The 14332-nt window shown below is 41.6% G+C and overlaps 1 protein-coding gene across 1 annotated transcript in view; it reads right to left on the minus strand.

The window, feature by feature from the left end:
- GUCY1B1 (guanylate cyclase 1 soluble subunit beta 1) overlaps positions 1-14332 on the minus strand; it is a 52833-nt gene that overhangs the window by 37536 nt on the left and 965 nt on the right. The gene's annotated exons all lie outside the window — the stretch shown is intronic.

Raw genomic sequence — 14332 nt, forward strand, 5'->3', positions numbered from 1 at the left:
ATTAACACTGCAAATAAGCTGTGCATTTCAATGTGAGATAACATGATGCGCAATAAAACTGTAATCAAAATATCTTGTTGCCTTGGCAATGGCAACAAGTTCTTGAGAACACTTCTGTCAGCTGCAAAACCTCTTGGCTTGGCTTCTGTTTCCCTTCCTATTTGCAGGTATTTTTGTGTAGGCAATGGCATCATCAGAGGCATGAATCTTTTATGCAAGTCAAAGCATTCTTCTGGCCCATGTTTTACAGGAATTAGTGTAGTGGATCCAAAACAAGATCAGGAAATGATTGATTATACTGTTTTTCTACTTGTGATTGTATTTTTCTAAGCCACTTTGGGCCCCATTAAAAAAAATGGTAAGAAAAATCCTAAACATTTTTTTTAAATCCTCTCTCAGTACATGTAGATACAATGTGCTTTGGAGTGACAAACTGAGCAGCATTGACTTAGCATTCAGTTAAACCAGACAAACAGGTACCACAGAGAATGGCCAATTTAATACTGGTGCTTTGACCAGTATTTCTGCGTAAAGTAAAGGATAAGTTTCCTCTGGAGCAGGGATTTCTGAACAGACACAATCCCACTTACAGTGCTGAAGATCCTGGAAGTCATGCAGTTTTTGAGTGTAGGGAAACCCTGATGTTTGCCCTTGCTTCAGGGTTTTATTCGTTCCAGGATGCTCCCTCGTCCAACGCATGATTTAAGACTGTTAGTTTGTTTTTGAGCCCATTAAATGTGATATTGATATTTTCCGCTCTCCTCTCCTCACAGGGATCAATGGCCAGCATTTCACAAACCCCCCAAAAACAATAATAGCAGCTTGCACAATATCGATATAAGCCCTTTAAATATAATATCGATAACTCCCCACTCCTCGCAGGGATTGGGGTAATATTGATCACCCCATTCCTTGCAGGGATTGGCATAATACTAATCTTCCCCCCCCCCCCCCCCTCACAAGAATTGACAGCTGGTATTTCCCTAAAAAAAAGAAAACCAATCATAGCATGCCCAAAATAGATATAGGAAATACTGATACTACATTTAAACGGTTCAAAAAAAAGAGGCAGCAATCTTCAATTTTGCAATGGACAGTGGTCCAAAAGTGGGGACAGGCAAGACGTAAGTCACACAGCAGGCAATGGGAAACCTCCTCACATTTAAACAAGGAAATGCAAGGAGACCCCACTGCAAAGGCACTTCAGGACAAGGAGCATTATGGGAAGCACTCCATGCATAATGGGCCAATTACAACAAAGCAAGGTCCCAACAGCATGCAAAAACAAAATATTACAGATGGGAATTACAACAATAATAAAAGATCAGTACTCAGAAGGCTCAGGCTAATTTTATTCTTTGCCTTTATCTCTTAGTATCAGGAATCTGATTTTCCATTCTTTTGCATCATGCAAATTCATTTCCTTATAAAGGAGATAAAGAATTATCGCAAAACTAAATACATGCCAAAAGAACTGAAAAGTCAAAAAGCTTTAGTATTTCAAGGAGTTATGAATTTGTTTCAATTGCGTCTGATAACCTCCTAATATGTCAATAAGTCAAAGGTGTGTTAAGTTAAGGGTTTGTAATCCTGGATAACTAATCATATAAACAGGATCTTGCTAGTGAAATTCATCTGCTGATGAATCAAGCTACCCAAGACCCAGCACAAAAAAAAAAACTACAGCTAGAAAACGTTTCAAAGAAACATGAAAATCCCAACAGGTATCTCCTGACCAAAAAAAAAAAGACCAAAAAAGACTGATTCTATCAAATTGTATGCTGACATACTCATGGTCTAGGATAGACACAGGGAAAAATGAATTTAAAAATATAAAATTTATACACTTTAGTGGAATCTAATTACGTAATGCTAATGTTACACCACTTTGCCTAAATGTATAACGGTATCTTTCTTTTGGGAAAAAACAAATCCAATATTGTCTCGTAGTCCTTGAGGTATAAAATAAATACAGCATTTTCCAGTTTTCCCTTGTGTCTCTGCAGTCAGAGCTGCTCGTTTGTCAGCTGCACAATGTTTTGTGTTAGCAGATCATGGATAAACCAAGTACTCTGCAAGCATAAATGAAAAAAAGAAGCCTAGGTTTACAGAGGCCCCTTCCGCACACGCAAAATAACGCATTTTCAAACCACTTTCACAACTGTTTGCAAGTAGATTTTGCTATTCTGCACAGCTTCAGAGAGCACTGAAAGCAGTTTGGAAGTGCATTATTCTGCATGTGCGGAATGAGCCAGAATGTTACAAAACCATTCCAGAAGAGGAGTAGCCATGTTGGTCATTGATGTACCGGCAGAAAATGGCGCCCGGGGCAAGTATTGAAATCCTCCCCAAATTGCACACTCTCCCCTAATTGTGCCCTCAATTGCACCCCTGGGGAGGTACAGAGGGAGAAGATGGGTGATGAAATAAGTGGGTGGCAACAGCCTGAGACAATGGGTGGGTGGATGGCAGGCATTGAGCAGTGAGTGGCTGGAGGCTGGTGAGCGGGGGCAGGCAGTACAAAGCAGCTCTCGGGGGGAAGGGGGGACCATATGTGTTCCCCACGTGACACTCGCAAGTGGTACCTGGGGCATCAGCCCCGTCTGTTTCTCCCAGGTATGCTACTGATGTTGGTCTGCTACAGCAAAAATAAATAGGAGTCTTTCAGCACCTTAAAGACCAACAACATTTCATCATATAAGGTTTTACTGCCTAAAAATCAGCTCAAGTTTACAAGACTCCTGGTCACATAATAATTTTTTTTAAATATTCTTCTGGTTTCCTAGAATAAAAGAGAAATGCAGAAATATAAATATTTTAAATAAAAATAAAGATTGCTACGTGAAAAAGATGCAAAAAGACATGTTACCATTAGACAAATACTCCTACTAATTGCTCCTTTGTTCAAGGGAGACAGCAAGATATTCCTATTCAGTATCAATTTCTATAATCCTTTCATTGAAATCAGATTAACTGGTTGTGTTTTGCACTTTATTTCTCATCAGAAAGCAGAACAATTTCTGATCAAGGCAGTACCACAGTGGTGACATGATAGTGACAGGGACAGCTGCTTAAAGCATTAAGTGGATGCCCTGTAACTTCAGGCACAATGAGCCATTTCCAGTCTGGGTAAGGCAAAGAAATTGTCATGTAAAGTCACAGCCATAAGCTTTGCCTAATGCTCAGAAAGAGCAATTCTGCCCTTTTGATTCTATAACAACTTCATTTAACCTTTGATACTTTTACTGCAGTAACCAACACTGAAGAGTATGACTTGCAGGGGGATAGATCTTGTGAGTGGAGATGACATAGCTCAGCCTCATATGCAAGATCACTCTGATATCCCTCACCCATTGCTTTTTTAGCCCCGCAGGGTTGGAAGAGCACAGGAGAGGGATAGATCTTGTGTGCAGGCTGACCTAACTCAGCCTCACATACCAGATTGCTCTGCCCCCCCCCCCCCCTCCTCCCATGCTGTTCCAGCCCTGCAGGGCTAAAAGAGAACAACAGGAACATAGATCTTGGATATTTGCTTAGCCCCACCCCCCCACCTCCAGGATCTATCAACAAACCTAAAAAAAACCATTTTCATCTGAAACGCTGTACAGGAGAAAAAAAATCCTAAATGGCTCTTTTCAAAATGTTTCCCAAACATTTTAAATGGTCTGTGCAGAAATGCCCAATATCCTGCAGGAGAGAAAGGGCCAATACAAATCCAAATTCTTCCTCTTCTTCCAGCAGAGACCGGAGATCCATCCTGTGACAACAATAAGTTTACCATATAGTTCTCACATAAGAACATAAGAACTAGCCTGCTGGATCAGACCAGAGTCCATCTAGTCCAGCACTCTGCTACTCACAGTGGCCCATCAGGTGCCTTTGGGAGCTCACATGCAGGATGTGAAAGAAATGGCCTGCTGCTGCTGCTGCTCCTGAGCACCTGGTCGGCTAAGGCATTTGCAATCTGAGATCAAAGAGGATCAAGATTGGTAGCCAGAGATCGACTTCTCCTCTGTCCAAGCCCTTTTTAAAGCTATCCAGGTTAGTGGCCATCACCACCTCCTATGGTAGCATATTCCAAACACCAATCACATGTTGTGTGAAGAAGTGTTTCCTTTTATTAGTCCTAATTCTTCCCTCCAGCATTTTCAATGAATGCCCCCTGGTTCCAGTATTGTGAGAAAGAGAGAAAAAATTCTCTCTGTCAACATTTTCTACCCCATGCATAATTTTATAGACTTCAATCATATCCCCCCACAGACATCTCCTCTCCAAACTAAAGAGTCCCAAACGCTGCAGCCTTTCCTCATAAGGAAGGTGCTCCAATCCTTCAATCATCCTCGTTGCCCTTCACTGCACTTTTTCTATCTCTTTGATATCCTTTTTGAGATGCGGCGACCAGAACTGAACACAGTACTCCAAGTGCAGTCGAACCACGGCTTTATATAAGGGCAGAATGCATAAATGCATTCAATAAATGCATTAAATCCAGTTCTGTTCCACTGCTGTTAATTTAAATACTAAGTTAGGGTTCAAGTGCTGCCCTGTTTTTATTCAATCCTTTTTCATTCATCTCATTCACTAAAGCAGCAGATATCCTTGAGGGAGACAGCGTGTGTCTAAAACTTGCTCCTAGTTCTTGGAGGGTGAAATTTTTACTACTGCGGTACTGCATCATTGAAGAAAAATATGGAAACAAATGGACCTGTAAAGGTTCTGGATGCTCCTAACCATAGATATTTCATCCCCTGTCAGATAGCATGCTGCTTCTCACTTTCTTTTTGGCTAATTTGTTGGGACGTAGGTTATTCTGTCATTTCTAGAGCATCTGAACACTAACCGTTCTTTGGACCTCTGCTAGCCTAGGCTTTGGCCTTGCCTTGACACTTTTGGGGCATGGCCAATACATTTCATAGAGACAAACAGCATAAATTTTACCCTACTAATTGTGACACATACATCTTCAGCTAAATGGAGTGGTTTCAAAGTGAAATGAATTTCCATGTATGAAAACAGATTTAAGATATGCTGATTTCCCTTCACAACAAATCATTTCTATCTGTTATGGAAAAAGTTTTCAGGGGTAAATGAATCTCCTCACAGTGAGTCATTTGTCCCACACATGTAGTCAGTTGTTCCAGAAGAAATAATTACTTGGTTAGGATAAAATGGCAACCATGACTTTGAACTGATGACTTGTTGGTAAGCAACAAGGAAGATATTATACAGCCATGTCCTTAAAAGATTTCAGGAAAATATGCCAAAGTACCATCAATCACCTTTAGAAATTTCACCATTTATGGAAACCAACATTCTACACCCTAGTCGTCAGCCAAATTGCAAGTCCTGTTATTTAAATCATTAAAAATAGCAGAAAGGCATATTCTAATTTTAAAATCCAATCTTGATAAAACCTAAATTATTAGAAGAAAATGCATACTTGTAACTGAATAAAAATAGAACAATGCTTCAGTCATACCTCCTGCAATGATCATATTTTTTGGACTGATCCTACACTGTTTTTAAATTTGTATTTTTTTACTGTTATGTTTTGTATGCTTGGACAAGTGAGTTACAAATAACATCAAAATCTATTTTCAATAATATCTAATCTAAATTCATGCATTACAGATTTTAACCTGTTTTTAGGAAATGTGTTTGTGCGCAGAACAATGAACAATAAATAAGGACAGCTATCTTCAAATAAGGACAGCTATCTTCTTGATTATTCAGCAGCAGCAAAGAATTTCAGATTTCTAGATTTTTAGACATACAACAAACCAATGCTTTCAAGACTTAAGGACTCTGTGACAGTGGCCCTTGAAATCCCAGGAAGCAAAGTAAGGAGAATTCTTGAGAACATGTTGGCCAGTTATGTAACATCCAGGCTTAGCTTTGCTTCCACTCCAGTTTGCAGGTATTAAACCCTGGGCCTGACCTGGGGCCTTCAGTAAATCGCTGAGGACCAAGATAGCAGGGCTTGCACCCAGTGACCCTGAATGACTCAACCATGTGGTTCCACAGTGTACATTACTGTGGTTTTTGTTCTCCTTGTTGTACTTTTTACTGTAGTTTATCACATTTCAGGGTTTTTTCCTGTTTATTTTCTTACACTGTGTTTGTAACTTGTTCTGGATCCCCACCAAGGAAAAGAGTGGTAAGGTGTGCCAAAAATGGAGCTGCCATTTCTAGATCCTGAAACAGTTTTTGAGACTTGATCGTATTTCTTTAACATATTAGGATGAAAGACATTGGATTTAACACCCCTGGGCAACAAACAATAGTGGGTGAGAACATTATCTAGTTTTACATCATACATTAGAATAGAGAAATGAGTATTATATAAAAGGGTAGGAATACACTCTCTAGTGCTTTTCTCAATAACATGAATTTTAACTGTTTTTAGATTTTGAGCTTTCATGGCTGATTTAATTTAATATTGGAACCCATTATACAAAGGGCCATAAATCAATAATGTGCTATATATAAAGTACATGTGTATCACCTCATTTATTAACATTCTTTCAAATTATGACATTTTAAAATTATGTTGAAATTATTTATGTTACAAAACACAGCAGTAGTATCAAACCTAATCTGGCAGGAAGAAAGAAATACTACATTTCTGGCCTTATGATAATTTTAAAGAAAGATATCTCTGGGACTACTTAAATCCTACTTGAACACTAAAGTAACAGGTCAGGTTGGACTAAGTATACAGAATTTTGCTACAAAAAATATTGATCAGCTTAAGAAGTGGCCAGTCATGCTAAGTAGCTTTGTTTTGTATAAATTTTAATTCTACGTTATAAATTATATTCCCCGATACTATACTGTTTACTACACTATTTCATGTGTACACTAAAAAAAATCCATTTGTATGGCTATAGTGTGAGACTAGGACTTGGGATATGCAGGCCCAAATCCCCACTCTGCCATGGGAGCTTGCTAAGTAACCTTGGGCCAGTCACACACTCTCAGCCCTGACCCTGCCTAGTATTTGGATGGGAGATCTCCAAGGAATACCGGCATCATGACACAGAGGCAAGCGATGGCAAGCCACCTTTGAACTGTCTTGCTTTGAAAACCCTACAGGGTTGCCGTAAGTCAGATATGACTTGACATTAAAAAAAAAGTTTTTGACCAGTGAGAGTAATTTGCCATGGGAGAACTGGAATGGGAATTGTAATGGTGATGAAGTAGCATGACTAGCTTTAATCTCTCCCAGGGATGAATATAGCTGGACTATATGTTGATTTCCTTAACCAAATTTGAGCTATGTTTGTCATGACGTTATGTTTGAATTGCAATGAATTTACTTCTCTAGGGTATGTGAAAAAAGCACTCTTTGGCAAGCCGCCCCCCACCCCCCGTGTTGTCTGTTAAAGTAAAATACCTTCAGCCATTATCAGCTAATTCACTGATTGGGATATTACAAGAACTAAAGCGAATCATATTGCCAAGCTACATGCTTGGGCGACTATGGATCCAACTCGTGGCCACTGATGGCATTTTAGAGAAAATCCAGCCAATTAAATATGGTCGTGAGGCCCCTGCTGCTGCAGTACCAGGTGATCTTGTCCCCTATTCATGACTTTTGAAGTGCTGAAACAGCAATGGGGGTTATATTTTAGCACTTTAAAAGGTCCAGAAGGGGAAAACAATGTCGTTTGTTGTTGCTGCCCTGTGGGCCAGATCAGTGGTGGCAATTTTAAATGGCTAAATCTTTCTCTCCAATGCCACTGACAGCCATAGGCTGGACCTGTGTCAGCCATATAGTTTGGCTTACAGAAGGTATGAGTTGTAGCACAGACAATGTGTTATTTTATTTATTCATTGACCAGTAATACAAAGAAACAAAGCCAACAAGGATGCAAATAATACAGAGTATTTGAATATCACCTATCATCTTGAATATCAGCTATTGTGACACTCTGCTAGCAATATCACAAAACTTCACCATAATATATTATTGTATCTTTATCTGCAAGCAAGCATTTTACTAACACATCATCAAATCTAGAAAGTTTAGACAGCAGAGGCAAAATTAAGCAACTCCTAGCATCCCGATAGAATTCACATTAAGTAAAATATGAGCAATTGTCTCAGTTGCACTAGAATTGCAAGGGAAAGCATTAAATCAGATTCTTGAAAAAGCCCAATGAAATTCAAAGAAAATAACATGCATTAGATTTGGAGCAATGGAAAATCCCACCCAGGTCTTTAATGACCTATATGTACTTGGGAGATGGTTCTATTTCATTCTATAACTTAGAATCTATGAGTCATTAATGAGCCCGATTTTTTGCTTTCCCAAGTCCTATTTCCAGCAAATAATCAAGGGCTAAGCTGATAGGGAGAAATTTATTAATCACTCTCTGACTCCAAGAAGATTGTGGATTGAATAACAGGAATAAAAGGGATAAGGCCTGCAGGTTGAAAGTGGAGTTTCAACCAATAACTGATGATTACCAACCAGGTCCTAGCTTCTACTCTTTGTAATGCAGCCTCCTGCTGAAGTACCATGATAGGGATGCAATTTGGAGCCCTGAGGAATGCTGACTAAACTCTCTCTAAGGGAGTAAAATTAGTGTAGGGGCACTATATATGAGTTGCAATAGTGATTTAGTCAGATACAATTTGATAGCAGCAGAAATAAATCCACCACCCTCAGTGTGATAAAATTTTTGTGTCGTTGCTGTACTCTTTTGCACAGAATCAGCAACTCTTTTGATATGAGTTGTGCGTCTTCTATTAAGGACAACACCAAGATATTTGAAGCATTTCAACTGCTCAATATGACATCCATCAATGTGTCAAGGAACTCTGCTGTTAAAACACATCATTTTTGTTTTGGTATAATTAAAAACCAGATGTTCCTCTTGACAGTGCGATGCTAGGACCCAGAAGGATCTTCTCAACCTCTCCTAGTCTGCCATAAAATTACTGTGTCTTTGCTATGCAGGAACACTGGGAGTCTTGTTGGAACATGTGCTTAGATGGGACATGATCTATTTGACAGTTGGACACTCCCTCCTACTAGTGCCGTGTGTAAATCAGTGCAGTGTGCATAACCAAGTAACGTGTGCAAAGACTGATATGGCATGGGCATCGGATTGGCACCTGGTTTGTATATTAGTAGACACAGTCCACTCAGTGGAAGGAGCTTGGAAACAGCTGTGTCTGGCGGAGCACTTTGGTGGTGGTTAGCAAATAAACAGATCTGAACGGTGACTGTGTGTCCTGCAGTTCTTGTTTGCCTTGCACCCCTCAAGGTGTCCTGCCTCGTGTAAGCTTCAGCTGCTTCGACCAGGTTATGGGCCCAGATTCTGCCCTTACTTTCGAAATGTAACCTGTTTTGTTGCTGTGTGCGAAGCAGTTCCCGGCTGCACCATGGCTGCTTCTTTGCGGTTTGCCTTTTGAAGCGGACTGACAGAGCACAACTATGTGACCTGGTGTTTGAAGATGAAAGTCGGTCTTCTGCGTGAGGATTTGTGGACTTTTGGTGTCAGCTCCTTTACCCGCTTGCGCAGCCCTCCGCTGTTGCAGATAAGAGCTGAGGAGCGAGGCGAGAGCATCCATCATCTTGGCAGTGGAAAGTCTCCCAACCTGTCTATATTAAAGAGCGCGGCGTCTGCCTCGGAATGCTGGAACTTACTCAGAAGCGTCTACCAGCGTGAGTCTGTTGGAGTGAAAGTCTTACTAACAAGACAGTTGCATCACCTCAGGCTTTCTACGGAAGGGTGACTCCGTCTCTGAGCACCTACAGAAATGCTAACGCGTTATTTTCTGAGCTGGCTGTCGTGGTCTGCTTTATGAGGACTCACATAAAAGCCTACCTGCTCTGCGTTAGACGACATTAGGTAAGAGTCGTTGGTCAGCAGCCTCCAGACAGTTGCCGGATGCCGCCTTAACTCTGGACTCACGATCACCGAAGTTGCTGGACTGCAGCGACAGAGAATTCCAGAAAGAAGCGTTGCCGAGCCTCCAGGAATCAACTCCTGAAGGATTCGTCCGCAAGGCGTGCCTGCTGTTTGCCAGCGACCGAGGCGTTGCTACGGTGTGGAGCTCTGGCCACTTAGCAAAGAGCATGCGTGAAAGTGCTGTGGATCGGTCGAAGCCCAAACAGAGACAGAAGAAGGGTCCTGGGAGAGGGACTCTGCCTCTTCTTCGTCTGCTTTTGGTTACGCTCTGACAAGGACAGAAGTCTGGAACTTGGCTCATTGACTCTGCCTGTTCTATGCACATAAGTGAACCGTGAGCATTTGCTTACAGAGGATCAAGCGATACCCCAGACATCAAACATTAGTGTTTGGCAAAGCGAGGACTCCAGCCTCTGTGGAGAAGCAAAAGACAGCTTACGTGCCTGCTTTGCATGGACACATTAAAACGTCCTCTATGCGCCCTGTTTACTTGATTACTGTTTGCCGCAGCTAAAATGGCGACAGATGGGTATGTTGTTACTTTTGCTAATCAAACATGCCACCATATCTAAAATGATGTTGTGTGCGCCTTGAGAAAATTGTTAAATGAAACTGTATTATTTAGAACACAGTGATAATTCATTTCATTATACCATACGTGTGTTTGGACACACATGAACTTCAGAGCACCTAAGCCAACACAAGTAAAGGCGCAGCGGTCTGAAGGTAAAACCCTGCAAAAGCTTTGGAGTGCTCTGTGTGTGGCAGAGACGAGAAGTGAAGGCGTATCCTTCAACTGCCAGAAGCACCAGAGAGTCTGTCCGTCCACTCCAACTGGTCCATATGGATCTTGCAGGACCGTTCCAACTCAGTCAGGGAAAAGCGAAGTACCTAATGGTTCTGTGTGAAGCGATTTTAGTAGGTACACGTACTCCTTTTCCTAAAGTCGAAGGCTGAGGCATTTCAAAGTTCAAGAACTGGGTGGAAATGATAGAGAAGGAGCTAAGATCATAAGGTGATCGCGCGTTGCAGAGGCGGACAGAGAATGGACAGGTAATCAATTACAGTCTTGGCTGGAAAGAAGGGGAATCCAACACCGCGAAAACTTGAATCCTTATCGGGCTCATGAGAAGCGGCGTATCGAGGAAAGAAAATAGCCGTGCCTTAAAAATATGAAAAGAAAGCATGCTGTTAGATGCTGATTTGCCAGAATACTTCTGGGCAGAAGCAATAAATACAGCCACATATGTGCTGAACAGAATGTGGTCTTCTGTGAGTGAAACAAACCCGTTTTTCCTGCTGTATGGGAAAAAATCCTGACTTGTCAAACATGATATTTGGCAGTAAGGCTCATGTGTTGGGTGCCACAGCAGAGAAAGACAGGTGACCCCCAAATGGCAAACTCTGACCTTTGTTGGCTTTGAACCACTGACCTAAAGGAGTTTGGATTTCTCTCACCGTTTTGGGCGTGTTGTTATCTCCGCGGAAGTGCTAACTTTGTAAAGCATGTCACGAACTGGGAGAAAAATCCATCTCCAAACACAGAGTGTTACTTCCATTTACTGAGCCTGAAACAGTTAATGGACAGCAGAGCTTTGCTGCTAGCTGCTGTTCAAGTCAGCGCTCGAGAGAATGAATATTGAAACGTCCGAGAAATAAATGCAAACTGTCTCCTCTAGTGAAGAGTCAGAAGGGAGGAGGTGGAACCCGAACTATCCCCGCACATCCAAAAAAGGATAAACAAGGGTGTACCACCTGACCGGTTCGGTCACAGTCAGAATGTTTATGTGTATTGTCAGACTTCTGTTTTTGAACCGTCCTCTCCCCATGCAGAGATTTTTATCTCTTCCCACTGAAGAAAGAGAGAAGTGGGAGGAAGCTATGGAGGCGAACACATAGTACAACCTTGTTAAACAAAATGTGTTTGTAAGGTAACTGCACCCCGAGCAAGAAAGTAATCAGTTCCTAAGTGGGTATTTAAGAGAAAACTGTTGCCCGATAATAGGCTGATTTATAAGGCAAGAATTGTTGCTCGGGGCTTTGCGCAGGAAAAACCGGAGGAGGAGAAAGGGTATTCTCCCACAGCCAGACCAGAGTCTTTACGGTCTGTCCTTGCCCTAGCGAGCAAATATGATATGAGGTTACGCCATTTTGATGCTAAGCCAACGCAGCATGACTGGATAGGTCTGACCCGTGTGATACGATATCTGAATGGCACTGCTGAACTTGGATTACTGGTCAAAGCAGAGAAACAGAGTAACGTGCTTTGTGCAACAACAGATAAGCTCTTTGCTGACGGTGAGAACCAAAAGTCATGCACAGGGTTTGTAGTGATCTTTATGCCAATGTACCAGTATCCTGGCAGTCCACAGACAGACCTCAGTTAGTCTCTCAACTGCTGAGGCTGAGTTTCATGTACCATCTCTGAAACATGCAAATCGAACTGATCTGGTTAAAGCATTGTTGTCAGAGTTAGAAACAGTGCAACAGCCAATCCCGTGTTAGAGGATTCACAGAGACAGCCATTCATCTAGCAGAGACAGAGAATCTAAAGGCTAGAACCAAGTACAGGCGTGAAATATGAACAGGTGATACGAGAACTTGTACAATGTGGGTTCATTAAGCTGCAGTATGTGGATTCAAAGTCAAATGTAGCTGACGCCTTAACCAAGCCTACTGCTAAAGAAAAGTATGTACTTTTATGTGAGCAACTGAATGTACTGTCTGTATCCAATGTATAAAGTGTAAATATGTAATGTCTGTCAAACCGATCATGGAAGGGGTGTTGGAACATGTGCTTAGATGGGACATGATCTATTTGACAGTTGGACACTCCCTCCTACTAGTGCCGTGTGTAAATCAGTGCAGTGTGCATAACCAAGTAACGTGTGCAAAGACTGATATGGCATGGGCATCGGATTGGCACCTGGTTTGTATATTAGTAGACACAGTCCACTCAGTGGAAGGAGCTTGGAAACAGCTGTGTCTGGCGGAGCACTTTGGTGGTGGTTAGCAAATAAACAGATCTGAACGGTGACTGTGTGTCCTGCAGTTCTTGTTTGCCTTGCACCCCTCAAGGTGTCCTACTCTCGTGTAAGCCGCTGCTTCGACAAGTCTTTTGTCAGCTAATTTGGAAGCATGCGATTCATTGAGCAAAGTGATGGTGAGAGGCGATAAAAATGAGAATTGGGACACTGTGCACGTTTATACGTGTGAGAGATGAAAGAGATTTATAGGGCAAACATGATATCACTGATTTTAACATTACATTACGTAATACATTTAACATGGAAGCATGGTAACACAGAAATTATAAACTAGCATAACACAGGATAGAAAAAGCAAGTAGGAGGACTTATACATATGATGACATTGTATACATGGTATAAAGATACGAATGAGGCTTCATGGAACAAGTCAGAATTAAATCTGAATCCAAAAGGTTCACTAGGTTGCTGAGTGGACAGTGACACCCATGTCACCTTGGCTGTCCATAAAGTAATGTATAATTTACAGGAATCTTCATTCCATTTCAGAAGGCACAGCCATTTGTATAAATAACATATACAAAAATGCTCTTATTTCTAGTATGTATCCATCTGGACAAGATACCACCCCAGTTTTGCACTCAGCAAAGGTAAAGGGAAGAAAGTTGTAAGCTACTTTGGATTCCACTGTGGAAGAAAACTGGATATCAATGAACAAATAAAATTACCTAATTGCCTCTTTCGTTTAGCTGGTCACATTTGCAGGATTATTTCCCCCATAGTCTTCATGTGTACATATGGGTGCTGCTGGAACTGTAATCTGTGGTTTGGGTTCTAAGCAGAATAGCTAGGAAGTGTTCTTAATCATACCTGACGATTAATTAGCACATGGTACAGGGCTGTCATCTTATGGAGATGATACAATGTGGATTAGAATACTTATCTCGTATTGTGCTTTGCAACACCGCTTTCATGACATTTCTGCCTCTGTTTTGTTAGAAGGAAGAATTTAGATTGATGAGCACTCCAAAGGGGAGCTGGGTCACAATGCAACCCACAGTTACACCATTCTAAATCCACTGGTTTAAAAAAGTGTTAGTTTAGCATCACACCGTCACCCTATTAAAGCTGCAACAGTAAACCTGTAACACCTTAAAGACCAACTGCACCTGAAGAAGTGGCCTCTGGAACAGGAAAACTTGAGCGGGAATAAAATTCGGGTAGCCTTGAAACCATCCCGAAACTCCTGCTGGACATGATTAAAGTCGACTGGCTTGACTTTCCAACCTACAAAAATGATTCCCCAATGCCCTGCAGAAAGTGCTGGAGAAGCTCCAAGTCATGCTCTGTGTCACATGTGACTGCACAGGGGAGTAGAGGCCTCCCAGGGCATCTGGCCCAGGGTGGAGGATCAACCGCCTG

The sequence above is a fragment of the Sphaerodactylus townsendi genome, linkage group LG10 (assembly GCF_021028975.2).
Source record: "Sphaerodactylus townsendi isolate TG3544 linkage group LG10, MPM_Stown_v2.3, whole genome shotgun sequence".
Classification (NCBI taxonomy): domain Eukaryota; kingdom Metazoa; phylum Chordata; class Lepidosauria; order Squamata; family Sphaerodactylidae; genus Sphaerodactylus; species Sphaerodactylus townsendi.